This window comes from Cimex lectularius, unplaced genomic scaffold, assembly GCF_000648675.2.
Source record: "Cimex lectularius strain Harlan isolate CLEC.00 unplaced genomic scaffold, Clec_2.1 scaffold1, whole genome shotgun sequence".
Classification (NCBI taxonomy): domain Eukaryota; kingdom Metazoa; phylum Arthropoda; class Insecta; order Hemiptera; family Cimicidae; genus Cimex; species Cimex lectularius.
This window is the reverse complement of record NW_019392813.1, coordinates 4,842,654-4,863,482: the sequence shown is the minus strand read 5'-3', so window position 1 is coordinate 4,863,482 and position 20,829 is coordinate 4,842,654. Positions and strand designations below refer to the sequence as shown.

Genomic DNA, 20,829 nt, shown 5'->3' with positions numbered 1-20,829 from the left:
TCTCTATATTGCTCATCGTAAAACTATCTTTCAGTCGACTAATAATTGACTGGAGTTGAAGAGAGAGAGCCTTACTCTCGGGTTGCAAAAAGAACAAACCCACTCCCACCCTGTCCGCCAGACTACCCCAGTCAGCAGCCCAAGACATCCCCAGCCTGATGATCTCTTCAGCCACCATACGGGGGAATCTGGAGTGGTCCATTCGGAGCACCTTAACCAAATGACGACCATTCAAAGTCAACGTGAATAGAAAGACTGGGTGAAGGCCGGTATCAATGTGCAGTATGTAAACTGGAGTGTAGTTTGGGAGACTGAACAGTTTTCGTATGAAGAACCATAGCACCCTCTCCACCACCACGAATTCCTCTGATACCCATACTTGTGCAGCATAGCATAGAATTGAGCGTGAGACCACGTTAAAGATATGCAGCTTAGCCTTTAGTGGGATCTGGGGCTGCATCATTGCTCCTCTCCAAACATAATTAAGGGCAAACTTGGCCGAACACGATTTCTCCGAAAAGTGGGGTTTCCAAGAAAGTTGAGAAGTCAGTTGTACTCCTAGGTATATATAACGATTTACCACTTCTATATACTGACCTTTGTATTTCCAACGCTCTTTAGAGCCAAGCCTACCTCCCCTGCGGAAAACAACTATCTTCGACTTTTCCAGATTTACCCTAAGATTCCACGTATCACAGTATTCCTATAGTTTGGTAATATTCTTTTGTAAGCCACTGGATTGTCAGCAAGAATTACGACGATATCGGTCTGTAACTCTAGCCAGGCTTGGGTTCTTACCCTCTTTAAGGATAGGGATGATAAGCGCTTCTCGCCAACGATCGGGGTAAGAGCTCGAATGCCATATGTTGTTGAACCAGTCCAACAAGCGCCCTGGCGAAGGTGGCGAGGCATCCCATATGGGATACCGTCACACCCGGGGCTTGAATTCCGGGCGCGCCCCAACGGGGACTCGAACTCTTCCATCGTCAGATCGTCAGAGGCTTATTGTACGCTTCGCTGGTGCCGCCGCCGAAATCGATCTCAGTGCGTTCCGTCTGGGTTTTCCTTTGTCGGAAGGTATCGGAATATGCTTCGGAACTGGACACCGCGTCGAAATGCCGCCTCAGTTCTTCGGCAACTTCTGAGTCTTCCGTCACACTTCCGCTATCGGTGGCCAATATCGGTACCGCCGGAGGTTTGGATCGGCCAGAGAGTACTCTGACCCTGTCTCATACTTCCTTGGCGGAAGAGTGGCAAGTCATTTCAGAGTAGCCAGGCTATCCTTTTTTGCTTGGAACAAGGTACGCCTCTCTTTAGCCCTTTTTACTTTAAAATTTGTAAGGTTCTCCTCCGTCGGACGTCTTCTGAATCGCCGGAATGCTCGTTTCTTCTCCGCGTGTGCACGGCCGCAGGCATCGCTCCACCAAGGAACCTGTGATCTACATGTAAACCCACCGGTCTCGGGGATGGATCTGCCCGCAGCGCGGTTGATCTCCCGCTCAAAGAGAAGGAGATGAGTGTCGACATCCCCTGTTAACTGAGGTGTCGACCCCGTCGCAAAGAAAAGCTCCCAATCCGCACGCTTCAGACTCCACTTCGTGGGAGTGTGATACACCATCGGGTGGCCAGGGATGGTGAGGCTAACGATCGCTCTAAATCGGCCTGTACTAAAATCAATATGTGTAGCAGCGCCGGTGTTTAGGAGGACCAGATCGGATTCGCCTATTAGGTCCCCTATCTCTCTGCCCCTGGCGTCTGTTCGCATCGACCCTCACCATGTGTAGTGTGAGTTAAAAACACCCAACACCAGAACAGGCGGGGGGAGCTGCTCGACTAGGGCAGTGCCCTCACTACTGTGCCATGATCCATCTGGAGGGAGATAGACGGAACACAGAGTGAGGTTCATCGGCGCCGCTATCCGCGCTGCGATGCCGGTATTTCAGTTTTTATCCTCACATCATGTACCGGTACGTTTTCTCTCATTAAAATGGCCACTCCCCCATGCGCCCTACCGCCCGGATCTGGCTGCACCTCTCTAGAGAAGGTTTTGTACCCCCTCATTTCGAGGAGCGTCCCCGGGCATATACCGGTCTCTTGTAGGAATATCACCATCTGTACATGTTCCCTGGCCATTAACTGCACCATTTGTCCCTTATTATTTATACCCCTGCAGTTCCATTGTAGAATGGACTCCATTAGTCACTTTCTGTCTGTTTCTTTTCTCTCAAGTTCGGCCTGGGTCGACCTTTCTACCACCCCTTTTTCCTCCGGGCAGGAGGATTAATGTAAATATTCTGTCATAAAATCATGGTACGGTTGGCGTAAGCTAGGTCGTTAAGAGATACGACGTTCAGATGAAAAAAAGATTTAAAAGTTTCATCCCGATTACTTGTCGAGGATGAGCATTAGGAGGAAGCTTGAAAGAGACGACGTTGCGTCCAGTACGATCGCGGTAATGCGTGTCACGGAAATGTTCTTCGAAAAATGAGTCGTGAAGGTTTTGAGAATTAGGTATTGCGATCTGTTAGAATTCACAAAATTTACACAAATCACTGTCAGATATCCCGATTTTCTTCAGCAATTTTACCAAACATAATCCACCCGAATTCGGTATTCACTGCGCAGGACTCACCGGATAAGATAGCAGCGTCCTTTTCCAAGATATCAGAGAAGCATTCAACCCTTATAAGAATACCTATGCGCGCCGGTATTGAAACTTTTCGTCGGCCAGGGAAGTTGAGGGAATTTTCAAGAGTTTTCGCTGCATCTGCTTACTATGTCGCTGAAGTTTGTGGGGTAGTGCAGTTAGAAGGATTGGACAAATTGTAAACCATGTATTATAGCTGTTCCATCTGCCTCACAACACTCCCGATTAGAAAATAAAAATCGAGATTCGTCTAGAATCTCCTAGCACCCAAATTTTGATTAGGGTCAAAAACTGACTAAGAAAGTGTTAGCTGCAGATAAAAATTCGCTTCTGAAGAAGCCTTTTCAATCCGTTTTATTGACAGCAAACTTTTCACCTCTTCGTAAAGAATATTGCAATGATAACAGGCTTGCTCATTTTTATGATATATGGGCTCATTTGTGTTTCAAATCACTAATTTTTTCCAGATGTAAGTGTGGTGTCGAAGCCCAAAACATACCAAAAGAGATATAATTGAGCGTGGGACAGTAATCTCTAATCAATTAAAATCGACCGATGCATCGGCTCGTTTTCAACCACTTCTTTAGGCGAATATCATCCCTTTATTTATGTGAAACTGATTTGATTCAAAATGTTTCCATTCCATGCAAACAATTATACTGCAGTTAAGACTATTGTGAACGCAGCAATTAGATTCTTTTATAATGGCATTGCACATTACATTGACTCCACACAATTGTCATAATGAGAGCATCGGTGGCCGCAACGGTTTAGGCGTTAACATGGCGCCCATCACTGTAAAGTAAAGGTCCCGGGTTCGAATCGAGCGGCCCTGCATTCGAACCCGAGACTCTTACAGATGGGTTTTTGTTTCAAAAACACCGGCACCCCAAAGGTTGATGCGAACCCCCTCTGCTGTTGCGAACCCTTGTTCAAACCTTGTTACAAACATAATATTGGATTGCCCTATATATTCGTCATTAAGAAAAAAAATTAGATAGTTAGTTAAACAATGCATCACCATTGCCAAATAATGAAATTTGTATGGTTACTAAATGGGAGTTGGTCACGATAAAAAATTTATTTTATTTTATAATGGGAGTATTGAAGTTGGGAGCTTTTCTTTTAGAGGCATGATGTTTGCGAAAGGTTCTATTTGTTCATATTACAATAATTTTATGTAATACACTGTGTTATATAATGTATAAACTAATTGATTATTGTTCCTGTTTTATTTATGCTGTGAGTGTTTATGCTGTGTAATTTATCCAGTCAGTCAATTTTTAACGTATTTTTACAAAAATTACGACATATCCAAATATTGTTTTGAACAATGTGCTTATGACTGTGCATGTGCAAGCGTAAGCCTAAGCAATGGGAGTAAATATTAAAATGAACGTGTTAAAATAAACGCTTCATCGGACCCAAGTAGTGAGACATTAAAAGTCTGGGAAAGGTCGTAATGAGTGAGACGTGACCTATGATAAAAGGTTCATTGTTTTGTTTTCCTTTTATTTTCTCTCCGTCCACCAGGCCGTCATCGTGTCGATATCCGATCAGACGCCAGTTCGTGAACTTAAACTGTAACGTTGTTAGAGTTGATCGCAGGTGATTGACGGTCATAAAACGTTAACGCTGGCGTAAGATCACCATCCCGAATCGGCTAAATAACATAACGAAACACAACTATGATGGATAATTTTAACTTCAGGGTATTATTATCCATAAAGTCCATGGTGGTTTTTTGATGACCTGTCATCATTTTATACCAAATAAAGCGAATTCTGAACAGAAAACTACCTACTTGCTAAATACTTTTGAAATTGAAATAATCTTTTATCAAAACGTTTTCTATTATTTTGTCCGATAAAAGAAAATTATACACATTATTGGATTGTTGCAAGTAAAGGTGTTACTTGAGTTTAACCCATAATTTATTTCAGCGTTTGAGAATGTTTGGAGAAAAAATTAAGCAGCCTTGTGGAACAAAGTTCAAGTACCGATATCAAATCAAATGGTTCTTTGGTACTTCTTTCTTAAACTTGTTGGAATGTTTTTTTTACACAGAAGACCAGATACTACGCAAAATTGACAGGTTGAATCACTATGTAAACTATTTAAACCATGAAGTTAAATGTATGTTGGACTTTATTTAATATTTGAGTAATGAAGCATCAATTAATTAGTTGAGTTATTGAGTTGTTTGTCTATAGCAAATTATCAACAAGGATGTGCTTATAGTATGGCACTCGTACTTACAGATGTTTCCTAAATTTGCAAAACCTACCCATTGTTCTGCCTCATATAAAGAAAATAATTCATCAAATCATAAATTCTCAAACCAACAAGGTGGCTTAAGCAACTGCCATATAACTATTTACCAGTGCCATTATGTCTTCCTCTCTTAAATTGGACTATTGGTCTGGTGTCTTTGTTTGCTGCGTAATTGTGCACTTCATGTGTGTCGTGTTGAGAGTGCCAGTGAGATATTGCTGTTTTATGTATATATACGTTGGATTTTGAAGGGGTGGGGAAGGAAGTCGGGATAGAAAGATATTTTTATATGAAGAGTCGGCTTCTTTGAGGTGAAAAGAGCCGACAATGGGAAAAAAGAGGGTAAATATCCTTTCCTGATTATCCTTTCAGGATTATACAGACGGGGATAATTAGGGAAAGGAAAGCCAAATTGATGAAAAATTAGGCTTTGTAGAAATGTTTGATGTGTTGAAAGAGATGATTGTTTTATATGTTATAATGTTTTGTGTGATGCCATGATATATGTATGTTCTCGATATTTAGTTTGATTAATTATATTGGCGTATCTGCGACTGAGTTCCTTTCACATTATCCTTCCTCACTAAATACATAGATGATATATTGACAGCAGTTTCCACAGATCAAATTCAAACTACATTGGATATATTTAATAGCTTTCACCCACGCCTACAATTTACACATGAAATCGAAAACAATACCATTTTTAGACACTAGGGCACATTTTAAACGCAAACAAATTTTGACTTCAAGAATCCAAAAATATTAAAGACAGAACAAAACAAACATAAACGTAACTGTTTAGAAATGGTGTTCATCAACAGTAGCATCAATTACAGAACATGTAAACTCAGTCGCAGCTACGCCAATATCATTAATCAATTTAAATATCCATAACATACATATAACATCATCACATCACACAAAACATATAGTATAACATACAAAACAATCAGATTCCACACATCAAACATGCCTCGAACTGTACATCGATAAATTCTTGACATGAATCCTCACACACGACGGAAACGCCAAGAAGTTGACAAACGCTCAGACTTATCTGTGGAAAATAAAAGGCTTCTATATTGTAAAGCCGATATGAACTTAGGCCATGAAAGTATGGGGTTCAACTAATTAATCCTATATCCGCAGCATCCCAACTGTTCAATATGTTATGCATCGAACGAAAGTAATCATAAGGCGTAAATGTTCCATCCTTCCAAGATGAAATCCGCTCCCGTTATCGGAAATTTCACAAAATCATCCCAACCACCCTAAATCTGTTCATCCAACGCATCCCGACAGATACCAAGGGTATTTTCTCTAAACTTCTCTTTAATGTTGTATATACATATTTCCTTTCGTTGTTATATGCTACCGAATCGAAGGTAGCAGTAATTTACTATTATAAGTATACAACTATGTTGTATTGTTACATACTATGTTGACTATTATTAGTTTGACAAGCTTTGTGACTAGTAGTGTGAGTAAGACAAAGTACCTCCTCAAAATAGCGTTTAGTTAAGAATTTAGAGTATTTTATTGTATTTATGTAATACATATATGCATATACAAGGGATGCACATTTTGTTTTTCCCTTATACATACATAAGTTGCTACGCTTCAGAGGCGCGATTGTAGTGGCCAAGTATCTGATATACTGGAGGCAACGTTAGGCATGATATGAAGTAAGAACATTACATTATTACATCAGAAGTAATAATATCAAATAGTGAACAAGTGTAAATAAAGGACTTTTAAATTAGATTCATTTTCTGGTATCTTTTGTTCTCCAATAAATATTTTTTAGTGGTGCAATTGTTTTTTTGATTACTTTTTTCAAAAATGAAGAAATAAAGGGAGGAAAAGAAAAAACCGTGGTTGAAGGATTGGTAAGGTGGAAAGGATGATAATAATAAAAAAAGGAAAAATGGAGGGAAAATTCAAAAGGTTGTTGTCAGGACAGTTCAAGTGGTTCGAACAGCGGCGTATTGAGCCGAAGTTCATGGATTCGAATCCCGCTCGTGACACTGGCTTTTTTATCTCAACCAATACCATACATGAAGATTAATTAATTGAAATAAGTTATTTGGTCAACGGGACCATGAAATCTAATGAATTTAATAATAAAATATAAAAACCCAAGGAAATTTTGAATGAATTTATTAAGTTTTTAAATTTTGATTNTATATATAAGCGCTTTTATCCCCCAGACATAAAAATCTTTATTTCCTCTCACAATGTAATCTTGGACGGCGCTTTCGGCTTCACCGCGTTCTCTAAAAATGTAATTCCTCAAAAATTCATCAAAATGCTTAAAAAAGGACAGAGGTCGATGAATATTGAGGGTGTGGTAAGATTTCATACACTAAGTCCTTAAGTTTTCGGATGTTGGCATTGCTACATCTTGCCTGACGTTATCATGAAGATGTATCGGCCTCTTACGGTATACCAATGCTGGACAAAGCTGCAGTTCCACTGCATTTTGTCGAACGTTTGATGATATTTCTCTGCTGTGATAGTTTCACCGTAATTTAGGAAATTATTTTGAACAGCCCCAGCAGTACACCACCAAACAGACACCATAACCTTTTTTTTGCTGCAGATTTGGTTATAGGAAGTGTTTTGGCCATTCGTCCTTGACGAACAACTGATTCTAAGCCTCCTGTTGTCGTCAGAGCCCAGTTGACATCAACGAGATGATTCGATCGATAAATGGATCATTTTGGTGGTACAACAGACGAGGCGTACAAATTTCAAATTGCCGATTTCTTTGGGCTTCGGTTAGTTCGTGCGTACCCGCTTGTCGAGCTTCTTTAGTTTAAATTTTTGTTTTAATTATCGACCTGCTGCATTTTTGATTTCTTGTTGGATGTTGTATCTCTTTGGAGGTCACGAAACAAGCATTTCTGAGCTGCGCCCAGTTTCTGTTTATTATATTAAAATCATCAGGGCCTAAATACATTTTTTCCACAGTTACATTTTATAAATAGTTGTTACAATTCCTAATCCTTTTAAATCTAATATATGGAGCAATAACTTCTTTAAACATTCCACGTACCTTATATTACATATATATTCTTTACATATATATTTACAAACATTTTATACTGCAAAACAACTAAAATAGTTTTTAACAGGAAACCAATCTGAACTGAGATTCACATGCATTCCAACGAGGCCACCACCGTTTTTAAGATTTTCTGTCCCGTAATGAACATTCAAAACCCAGCACATACGAAGATAGACCCCAACCTATCTATTTGTAAATTGCATATGTACAGAGTGGTATGTTTACATAGCTTCTCCAAGAGTTGCCTTTCAAAATTCTTTTCCTTTCTAAGAAACTCTGAGGAATCCAAATTAAAATAATGATTTTTCCGTGTGGCATGTGCGAAAAAGTCACAGTGAAAAAACACAGACCAACTTATGTTGGCTCATTCTAAGAAAGACTAGCTGTTTTGTTCGACCCACATACGGTGTATCAACGTTAGCACAGAAAACTCTGTATATAACGTTGGACTGTATAGCAACTGGTTTCTTCCGTTTTTAGGTTCGAGTGTACTGACACAACATTCTTATAACAGTACGTAATCTACACATTACCTATTCTATTTTTGAAGAGGATTTTTAATTTTTGGGCTACTTCAGGAATGTAAGTCAAAGTTGTGTCGATAGGTTGCTCAATGTTCACCCCACATGGTTGCATCGGTCTTCAGAACCATTCATAACAATGGCTTCACTAATTTCGTGGTCCGCTTGACCAGTTAATATGTTATTAATATGTTTAGGATGGTCGGGCCATCAGCCAGATCTTACTTGTCAAACCGAAGTACAATATGGTACACTTTTATCACAGACCGTATTGATATTTGTTCAGGGCAAAATTACTCAAAATGTCGGAAGTTCCTTCTAATAAACCTTACATTCTAGATGTTTGTTTGTCAGGCATGTTCATTTTTAGTTGTTGATATTTATACGATAATGTGAAGAGATATTTGTGATATTTACAAGATGTAGAAAGACCTAGTGACGTGCGATACCAATCGATATGAGTAAAGTATCGAGTATTTTCTTTAGCTACCGAGTAATTTTGGTATCGAATATTGTCATTCTATATAAGTTCTGTATCGAATAATTTTTGTAGTATCGGAAAATATACTCAAATAGATTTTTCGTCCAGTGTTCAAGTAATATTGAATTGTTATTAACCATTCGAAACTCACCTCACATCATACTGGGAAATTGACTAGTTACTGTTAAGAGCGCCTACTAGCGGCTTATTTCAACAAAGTTAATCTAGATTTTTAATTGGTGGTTGGTAACTCTGCTGATAATTCTGGTAACTCAGAATTCTTTCCCGCGTCGCACCTCGCACTTTTAATTTCAGTAATTTCTTATAAAATGTTTTTGTCTTCAAGTCCCTAAAATGTGTTCGCCATCCTTCTCGTAGGTAGATACCTAATCATGTCTCCTCCCAAAATAAGGCATGAGGTTATTTTACTAACAAAACTTAATCGTTGACATCTTGAAAACTCTGGGAAATACAGTGGGAATACGTCTTATCTTTTCAAACATTTGAAAACCAAACATCCATTGAGCAATTTTCTCAAAACTCGATAACGATAATATTGAAATATGAATTATGTTGAAATGTGCTGGCAGCTTTTCCTTCCTCTTACCTACGTACCCACTGTATACTGTATAAAATACTACTAAAAAACAAACAAAAAAACTGCAATTTCTGGAAGTCCACAATAATAATTGGATCATTTATGAATAAACGAAAAAGTACTCATATGAGCAAGTACTCATTAGTATCGAATCATTCCTGTCGATACTTAAGTAGTATCGAATATTTCTTTCGATACGAGCATCGAGTATTGGAAACAAATATTTTCGAGTATCGCATGTCACTAGAAAGACCACGAGCGATGGCCGAGAGGTTATGTCGAACTCGCAATTTCCTTGCTAGTGGCACTGAGTTCAATCCCAAAATTTGGAACAATTATTGTACAGTAGTTTGATCTTTAGTCCTCTACAGCCAACGGTTGTTGGTCGTTAAGTACACCTGTGTGTCACGAATTTTTACTTAAGCTCGTAATTGTATTGTAAATATCGACATGGGTTATGTACCTATTTACTTTTTATATCTGATTAATAATTTTCAAGAAATGAGATCTGATAATAGACCCTTGTTCTGTCAGTGTAAATGTTGCTGTTTGTGATAAACTGCTTTGATTTTACCCTTCCACTTATCCCACAGGGGTTAACACAAACCGGTAAGATTAACGAATTAGCTGCTTAATAACGAATTTCGAATGGAAAATCTAATCGAAATTCATGGCCTAAGTTAATTAAGTCCGTCCCTTAAGAGATGCCCGAACGGTGTCGGATTTGACCGTCGATACGTAGGGATTGCTGGTCGAAATGCATTCTAATCAGAGTGGCTGAATATTAATCAACGCAGACTCTATTCCAGTTGCCCAGATTGAGCTTTATCGCCGGATAAATGGAATCTGTAACAAACGTGCCCTTTATATTCGGAGGTCAAGTTTAAATTCACTCGGATGTCAGGTGAAAATGTGTTTATGTGTTAAATGTTCTCAATATTCTGCTTTAGATCGTAAATATTATGCTTAATGTTTGGTTTTTTGGAGTCGTACGTCTTTAACACTTCGGAATTAAAGTAAGATCTGTTGATAATACATCATTCTCTTCTCTTTGTTACGATAAACGGCCTCTATTGGTTTCACTCCTTCATTTCAGATCGATCCCGTTTAGTAGCCATCCCAGGTAAACCCTATCCTCTCCACAGCCCACCACTTCTGGAGTCCATCAAAGATCGAGTATATCTGCTTCTCTTTTTTGTTGCTACATTAACGACTTCCCTAATTCCGTAAATTATCGCTCTCATCATCTTTATGCAGTCGACTGCCAAATTTACCTTCCCTTTCCACTTACTGCCTTACTGGCCGTAATTGTAAAAACTCAAGAGGATTTAATTCAATTTGCTCCTGGGCAACTGAAAATTGGCTTAACCTTATTGCTGAAAATTGTTTATGAATCCCGTTACGTCCTCCAATCCTTACCTTTTATCCCTCCTTTTAACATTAAGAATCGCCGTATTTCTTCCTCAGACCGTAAACTTCATATTTTCCAGATATCCCACAGCCGCTTTCCATCCTCCGCCAGTTCTGTCGTGCCATCACCTTCTACCCATTAGTTCTCCTAAAATCCTAGTCTCTTCTCTTATTCTCCCACTTTGACTGTGGATCTGTTTTCTGTTTTGTGCGGACAATTCACTGGAGAGCTGTATGATAGACTTACCGCTTTATTTTCAGCTCCCAACGAGGTGCCACGTGACTGATATTCACCTTGAAGTAAAAGGTTAGGTGATCATATATTATTATATATATTAAATTATTATATATTCATTGCCATTTCAATTGTCGTCGAGAATCCAAACCGATTACACGACATTTGAAAAATGGCAAAAGGAGGGAAAACTCATAAGGTGGGGTTGAGATGGGGAGTTGATGTCCGAGTGGATCGAGGTCACGGTATCTCAGGTGGTAGAGCAGAGGCGTATCTAGCCGAAGGTCGTGGTTCGAATCCCTCTCGTGCCATTAGCTTTTTTTCATCTCAACTAAAAACCTTAATTAACTTTCATAAAATATTAAAAGTTGGAATTAGTTTACAAAATAAAAATGAAAGTGGCTGATAATATTTTTCATTTCACTTGTAAATCTATGCCTAAATACTTAAGTTAATATATTGTTTATTCATTATAATTATTCATCGAACCATCATTTTAATCCTTCAACAAAAGCTGTTTACTTGCTGACATTTACTCTCTTAGGCCTAATCTCCCTGGCCCATCAAAGAGTCCTTCTCTTGGGGTGTCAGCGGCTGAATCAGTATTCAAGGCATTCCCTTGGTGTAATTGTCAGGCCCCCACATTATTATTATCTGTATCGCTTCTCTCTTGTTTCAATTCCTCTTCACTTACAGTAAACCTGCCCTTATTGGTTTCCAAAGGGTGTCTGACTCTACAAGCTGTTTGATTTAAACATCCCTCCGGGCCAGCGACAAAGAATCAATCAAAACGTTTTCACAGACCGCCCTCGGGATGGGATAACGAAACGTTTCGATTAACCCTATTCACTGTACACGAATGGGTAAATTCCACTTTGAAACTCAGTTTGTACTCGTGCTAACTGACTCAATCTTTTGTTCGTAAATTTCCAAAATAAACAGTATCGGCAGCTTTAAATAAAAATTGATTAAAAATCTGTAGAGGTTCTTTTATTAACTAATTTCAATTAATAAGTATTTTTTCAATTATTTAAACTTTATGTAAGTTGAGATAAAAAAGTCAGTGTCACGAGCGGGTTTCGAACCCACGACTTTCGGCTTATAACGATCTTTGCGTGGATCCCTTTTACTCGAAGCAACTCGTTTCACTCACAAGTGTAAAATAAAAACAAAAAAAAACTATCCGTTCCAAACAAATTAATAGCAAAAAGACAAAAATCTGGACCTGTCTCAAAGAAATCATAACAATAACTATTGAGAGATCGTGAGATGCGGTCTGGTGTGATGTAGGTTTCAGAAAAACATTTTTTTTATCGTGCCAACGTTTCGATCTTTATTGAGATTTACAAACATTGGATGTGGAAAAAAGTTAATTTATACAATGCAAAACATATTTTTCATATTCAATCAAAGTATTTCTACTCACTCAAAGTGTTTGTTTTCTGTGTAATTGTGCCATTCTTGCGTGTCGTGTTGAGAGTGCCAGTGAGATATTGCTGTTTTATGTTTATATACGATGGATTTTGAAGGGGTGGGGAAGGAAGTCGGTATAGAAAAGACATTTTTGTATAAGGCGTCGGATTCTTTGAGGTGAAAAGTGCCGACGAAGGGAAAAAACGTTGGTAAAGGTTCGGCCAGATTATCCTTTCAGGATTATATAGACGGGGATAAATAGGAAAAGGAAAGCTAAATAGTTGAAAAATTAGACTGTGAAAATGTTTGATTTGTTGAATGTGATGTGTTGATTTACGTATGTTATCTATATTGAATTTGAATCTGAAACCTACATCACACAAGACCCCATCTCACGATCTCTGAAAAATCATAGATTAACGGTCACTAATCACCACATATAACAATAAAAATAAATGTATTCAGGTTAGGAAAATAAAACAAAAATAAGTGATCTGTGACATACACAACTCCTTGCCATTTACAGCAAAGATCAGGTGCCTACAACAACTTGAAAAAGAGTCCTTCCTCGTCCTTTTCTGTCTCAGCTCGCACTGCCGAACCTGCGGTTGGGAATTACCTTATCCTTTGAGATAATCCTCGTTGTTTAAAATATTGTTATAGTAGAAATACGCCGCTGCTCTACCACTTGAGCTATCGTGAGTTCGATCCACTCGAGCATCAATTTCGCATCTCAACCTACCTTTCAAATTTTGGGTGAAATTTTGGAAAAAAGGAGGGAAAATTTAAAGGTGGGGTTGAGATGGGAAGTTGGTGTCTGAGTGGATCGAAGTAACGATAGCTCAAGTGGCAGAGTAGCGGCGTATCTAGCGGAAGGTCGTGGGTTCGAATCCTGTTCGTGACATTGACTTTTTTATCTCAACCAATACCTTACATAAAGATTAATTAATTGAAAAAATTATTTGGTTAATCGGACCAACAACTCTAATGGAACTAATAAGTATGATGAGTTTCTGTACAAATCCATTATAAATATTAATAGAGCCAAATAAAAACTTGAATAAAATATAATGGGAAGTTGGTGTTCGAGTGGATCGAAGTCACAATAGCTCAAGTGGTAGAGTAGCGGCGTATCTAGCCGAAGGTCGTGGGTTCGAATCCCGCTCGTGACACTGGCTTTTTTATTTCAACAAATACCTTACATAAAGAATAAAGAATTGATAAAAGTAATTTGGTCAATCTGACTTCGAACTCTAATGGATTTAATAAGTAAAATGAAGTATATTTTCATCAAAGCTCGCCGTTGGCCATTTCATTTGTCGCCGAGAATCGAATAGATTATACTACATTTGAAAAATGGCAAAAAGGAGGGAAAATTCGAAAGGTACATTGAGATGGGAAGTTGGTTGATGGAAGTCACGATAGCTCTAGTGGTAGAGCAGAGGCGTATTTAGCCGGAGGTCGTGGGTTCGAATCCCGCTCGTGACACTTACTTTTTATCTCAACCAATACCTTACGTGAAAATTAATTAATTGAAAAAAATTATTTGATCAATCGGTCCACCAACTTTAGTGCAATTAATAAGTATGATGTGTTTCTGTACAAATCCTTTACAAATATTATTCGAAAAATTAAATATGTGAAAATTTTAAAAGAAACAAATTCATTTACAATCAAGAGGTACATTTCTTATTAAATTATAACGTCTTGTAAATCGTTGATAAAATACACTTATTGTTAGTTATTCGGACAGAAGAATAATGCAGTTATTAATGAAATGAAATTCCTTTAAGAAAATCCAGTGGTGTATTTCGGAAGTTTAGTTTAGGAGTTTAGATTCAGAATCGTGGCAACAAGGGATCTCGAAGTTTTTGGCTGTTCCCAAACCGGGCGACATGTAGTGCTTGGAAGATAAATGACTTGAAACGACCTCCTCCGAGGATAAACCTAATTCACTTCTTACAAACTTTGAAACAACCAAATAGCCGAAGCATAAGCTGGTGGGAAGGAGTTAAGTAAGTGCATGCTTTAATCGCTGACTTTTTGTTTTGCCCTTTGTTCTAAAACTTTTTAGGTAATTCGTCTTGTCTTATACCATCTATGGCAAATTCCACACTGATATAAATCATTCATGATACTAACTTGTTAAATATTATTCAACAGTTTTAAAATAAAGACAGAATATTTTGAAATGTGTTTCATCACTTTTATTTCTAAAAAAATGTTTTGTTCGAGTGTAACCATGGAATGTTGTAATAGTCATTTTAGAAATTATATGAAAATCCATATATGTTCAGCAGTAATTGGCCGTATTAATTATTTCAATTAATTATACTTTTTTATTTCAACCAAGACCTTAGATAAAAAGGAAAATTAATTATGTGAAAATATGAAGAGTATTTACTTATCACTTTTCCTCATTTATTTGGATCATTTTAAATGGCATAACCCCGTACGTCATTCATGAAAAATTCTAAAAGAGCATCTACTGTAAATTATTAACGCACTTTTTTCAGCCATTAATGAACCGGAGGGTTATGAAAACGGAACGATTGCGATCATGTTTACTGTTTAGTTTTATCCAATCACCGGACCAGATAAAACGAGGGGGGAAATGGCAAACATTTCGTAGATTTACGTATGAATAACTCCATGTTACAAGCTTATAAATCTTCAATTTCTATTTTGGATTTAGATTGGATTTCTTATGTGAAAATAGAATTTTTTTAACAATACGTACCATATTAGGATATAATCGGGATCAATGATGTTAGCCGAGTAAAGACATCTTTCCTCAATCGTCCACCGACTAAAACGGTCTAGCTGATCTGTCGGATTTGTTTATAATAAATAAAATACTACATGCTCAATGTATATTTTTATACAAATAGGAAGAAATAAATAGGGCTTGGAAATTGCGTATGGATCATAAAAGTAGAGACAGAAAAAATATTGCCCGAAGATGTAACCCTGAGGAACTCCCCACTTTACTGCAACCAAGAGATGATATTTTTTCACCACGACTACCTTCTCCCGTGGATGGACGTTGGAGTAAAAAATGCTGCTGATGAATGACTACGAGGTTTAAATATTTGACTTTAACACTAAATCTTACTTATCCTATCCTCCAAATATTACTAAGATTAGTAGGTTAAATAGGTTCTTGGAAACTGTCAAAGAGGCGTTGGATCACATTAAATGTTTAACAAACATTCATGTATAAAATTAAGTAAATAAATGCATTAAGTAAAAATAAAAGTTAATTTTTTTCTTGGGGTCTGATGAATAAAGAATCAGTAGTTTCCCTTTTCCGATCATTTTGGTCTGATATTTTCTCAGGTTTGTCAACCAATTGTTTCTATTGTGTTTCCATTTTTATTGTTTGTTTCATGTACATGTTTAACACGTACAGTTCTAGATACAAATAAATGAATTTAAACAAAAATGTTTGGTTTAATTTCAAATTGGATATAGTATATTGCAGCTGATGAAAATCGTCGAAGTAATGTTATCTGTTAACAAACTTTTCCTGTTTAATGAGAACATAAACAAATTTGCTCGAAAAAAAGTCAGTGAGCAACAAGTAATCAGTATTGCTATTTGCCACGATAATGAAAGCGAAGTAATGGATTTTAAAGATACTTAGTAAGAGATAACCACCACCCTGTCATGGTTGCCTAGGAAACAAAGGAGGTGAACTTTAAGAAGTGCTCATTATTAAGGTCAAAGGTTTTCTGAAGAGAAAAAAAATACAAATCAATTAGACTCAGTTGTTTATTGCATATTCTTCGAGATTATAGTAGTACGGAACTATTATTTCATTAAATTAATTGTTGTTCATTTCATTTTAATCTGCTCAACTTTAATTTATATGTCTTTCGGTACTTTCATGGAATAGTTAAATTTTAGCCTGTTCGTTACCAGACTTACTTGTTTTCAAATAAAACCGATTAACCGATTAACTTTACAATGGGTGATTGATAGATAGATAGATAGAGAGAGAGAGAGAGGGAGAGAGGTGAGACTGAGAGAGAGAGAGAGAGAGTGAGAGAGAGAGTGAGAGAGAGAGAGAGGGAGAGAGAGGTGAGACTGAGAGAGAGAGTGAGAGAGAGAGAGAGAGAGAGANCCACTTGTGCTATCGTAACCTCGATCCCCTCGGGCACTAACTTCCCATTTCAACCCCACCTTTTGAATTTTCCCTCCTTTTTGCCATTTTTCGTGACACTGACTTTTTTATCTCAACTTAAAACGTTAATTAATTATATATATAAGGTTTTAGGTATTTGTTTTTTTTTTTCTATATTTCGACTTAGGACCATTAAATTGCTTGTAAATTTCAGAATTACTTATTGAATTATACAAAACTCAGGTTTGTGCAGCATGAAAGAACGTTGAATTTTCTGTAAGAAATCTTATTTACATTGCAGAATTGACGGAAAAGTTTTGCACGAAAAATTCAGAAAAAACAAAATTGTCGAAATTTGGAATTTTTGAAAATGTAGGATTGATAACTGTTTATAACTACAAACCCCTGGAGCTTTGCAAAAATACCCCATTCCATTACCTTCCAGCGCTACACCCAGCTTTTTGGATTGCGCTTCTAGAAGGCCCAAAAATTTTGTATTTTATTGAAAAAACTTGTGTCGATAAAGGGGGGCACGCTCAATTTTTCCAGTAAATCCGTCTACCTTTTTATTTTATTTCAATTCTTTATGGTTCGATTCAAGCATTGTGCTTTTCTATCAGTTGACAACTTCATCAGGTTGGTAATGTCTTTGTTCCTAATGAACATCTTTAGCATCGATTTCACTTTTCCTCTCCCTTGCTGGTGGTCATTTCGTTCGAAACTTTGCACCCTCGTAAAGGTAAGGGTAAAATCCTCCCGACGGAGGGTATCCCGAACTCTCCATTGTGAAACACCAAGATATATACATAACGGACGTGTACCGGTTTCGCGATCACGATTAACAGAATGCAAACTTTCTTTATCTACATCAACACTTTGTGTAGCTAATTGTTTTTTAAACGAATTAATAATTAATTGTGTAAAGATTATAGTATTAACTATATAGTACCGTTAGAATGAAGATGAGTAAAGGTCGAGGTAACACATTTCGTGACTTTCTTGGACGCTAGATAATCCCCTCCAAGTAACGCGAAGCGAGAGGGTTTTGGTAAAGAACCAGTGCTACGAAAAGAGAGTAATCGTGGTCACGAGTTTTACAGTTTTACAAAGTTTTACAGTGGTTGTCACTTCAACAGGTTTGTCAGTTTTTTGCCTCTGTAAGATTTTTATGGAATGCGAGTTCTTCGGTGGGGGAGTGTCTGGCTTCGGCTTCGATACATCCTGTGCGGATTTTAGTGAATAAATGTTGTTATTAAATGTGAAGACTTGGATTATTTTGTTATATCCGTATTGACGGATTCAGAAAAAAAGCCAATCCTGGCAAATGATCGACTCTGCGAGATGTGCGTCTCTATCTCTCTGCTATCGGCCACCCTTCCACCCTTTCCTTTTCTCTAAATCTACGACAACAGAATTGGGATTGGGTTTACCATTCTCCTATATATATATATATAGTGTCAATCCTGCTGTTTTCTTCCTCCAATTTACTTAAACAATGTTACCCTCTCAACTGCAAACAATGTTCCATGAGCGTCAGATCCACGCACGAACAAAAATGTCAAGAAATTATGACACGATACAGGATGACACAATTTCTTGATAAACGTTCAAAATTCTTCTCAGAAAAAAACCCTGTTCTATGACTCCTTGGTAAAGCTAATATGAACGTACAGACTGGAAATATGGGATTCACCCATAGATTACATTATCCTTCGGGTTCAAACTTTCCAATCCATAATTTTTAAAAAATTCATTCATTTATGTTTCCAACGAAACTACCATTAGGGACCTAAACATTCCGTGTCCTTTCTTCCGTCCCATAAAATTCATTGATTCACCATAATAACGAAAATTCAAAATCTTTTGTCCAGGCGAATTCTTCAAAACTTTCTTCAGGACTTAACAGGCCTTGGTCGCAGGGATGGGGACAGTTATTGTATAATGGGCTATTCTTAAATAAATTTGAGCAATTTCTCCACTCTTGTTTATTACTATATTTTTCTCAATGTTACTTGTTTGATAATTGAAGGTAGTTTTTATGTAATATCTACTTAAGTTGACTTTATACTTGTTAATTTTATTTAGTAAACACGCTTTAAAAAATTAAAAACTTTTTTTTCATTTAATACCTATAAAATAACCTTAAATGTACAATTTCATTTTTCCTTGCAAATGTAGATGTAGATGTAGATGTAATATTTCAGGGTATGGTATACTGCGCCCTTTAAGAGCTATTGTATCCCCTGTGCTCTGCCTAAAGCACATCGGTGAGTCCTATTTCATCAAGAAACTTGATTAATAGGCCCGGTTTCAGTGTAGTTCTTCTATGGTCACATTGTACATCCCAAAACACTTCCTCCTGCGGGCTAGTGTAGCTCCACAGTTTGTTAGTAAGTGTGTTGGTGTCTCTTCTGCTTCTTTGCAGAATCTACATGTGCCATCTTGGATTATTCCAATTTTTTTAGATGTCCATTTAATCTACAGTGTCCTGTCAGGAATCCTGTTAGGATTCGCAGTTTGCCAATGTTGGTTAGAAGATTCTTGGATTGTCTATGTCCAATAAGTGAATTCCAAAGTTCGCTCATTTTCTTTTTGTCCTTCTGTCTGAGATATTCGTTAATAGTATGTATTCCTATTCCACAGAAGGGTTCGGGTCCTATTAGCGGTGTGGCAGACCCTTTTCTTGCAAGGGTGTCCGCTTTCTCGTTGCCTTCTACTCCCATGTGTCCTGGGACCCAGCAGAGGCTGACTTTATTCTGCGAACCTAATATGTTTAGTTTGGTTTTGCAGTTCAACACCATCCTTGAACTAATGGTATGCAAATGTATTACTAGTATATTTTCCTTCTATTGAAAGATATAATAATGTATTTCTTTTAATTTTATATTATTTGTTTTAAACTTAAAAGTACTTTACTAACAGCACGTGAAATGTTAGGCGCTTTAATTTAAACTACTTATTTACCAATTCATTTAAGTAGTACTTATTAGCTTAGGCCTTGAATAAATGCGCTTTAAACTTACGGATAGAACTTGATGAATTCAAGCAAGTAAAGATTTTTACAATATTTCTCTGTTTTAAAAGTAATCGTAATTTACAATGATTATACGCCTAACAAAATTTTTTTAATAATAATTATTAAATAATAACTATAATAAAAAATGAATGAGTACAATATAATAAATACTAATTAACCTAAACATTTGAATAAAAAACAGGAAAGTTTATAGACAAACCATTTTTTATAACTTGACTTATTACTGTACTAAATATTTAAGACATTTATATTTCGTTGATCAACACATTCATACGAATAAATCAATTTTTTGCATACATATGTTAGTTTTGAATATTTCATTAAAATCTTGGAATATTTCTAAATTTCAGTATGCCAACTTTTAGACCAGATAAGAACTGGAAACCTCTTATGAAAGTAGATAAAAGCCGGCGCTTCTTTAAAAACGGAAAGAGAGTGTAATTTCATACCAATGTGACAAAAAATTGTTAAAATTATTACCAAGGGAAAAAATCATTTTTGGAAACTCTTATTTGAAATAAACGAGTAAATCCTCACTCGGAAACCGAATTCCCCGCCTCTGTCCGCCTCAATCTTCTAAGGAGATACATTAGGAAAGCAGGGTTTTTTTTTGTTATATTCAAGAAGTTCAAAGGGGCGAGTGTGTTGCGAACCCCGTCTGCCTTTCTTTAAACGGATTTAATTTCCCTGGAAGACGTCGAGCTTGTCTTATATTTAGAAAGTCTGTCCAAGCGTGTTTGGTAGCCTCCTTTGGGACTTAATGCTTAAATTGAAAATCTAGACGACAAACAGCTTTGTGTTTGAGCGAATGGGGAAAAGGAATACAAAATAATGCTCAATTTTCAATTTCATTTTCTAATCGTATTACATCTGCATAGCAAAAAGTCAAATATTATTTCCTTATACCTTCTGGTAAGATAACAAATTGATGAAGCCATGTCTTTATTTCGGGTGACTGAAACAACCTTGACTTCTACCTTCATCATTTCAATCCAAAATTTCATCCAAATAGCG

General features: G+C 36.9%; 1 long non-coding RNA gene across 1 annotated transcript in view; it reads left to right on the top strand.

Moving 5' to 3' along the window:
• The window catches only part of LOC112127380, a 53,486-nt gene extending 34,761 nt beyond the window's left edge, over window positions 1–18,725 (top strand). The window contains exon 3 of the long non-coding RNA XR_002910545.1: window positions 18,650–18,725. This is a non-coding gene — a long non-coding RNA (uncharacterized LOC112127380). The remainder of the gene's footprint in view (window positions 1–18,649) is intronic.
• The last annotated feature ends 2,104 nt before the right edge of the window (window positions 18,726–20,829 follow it).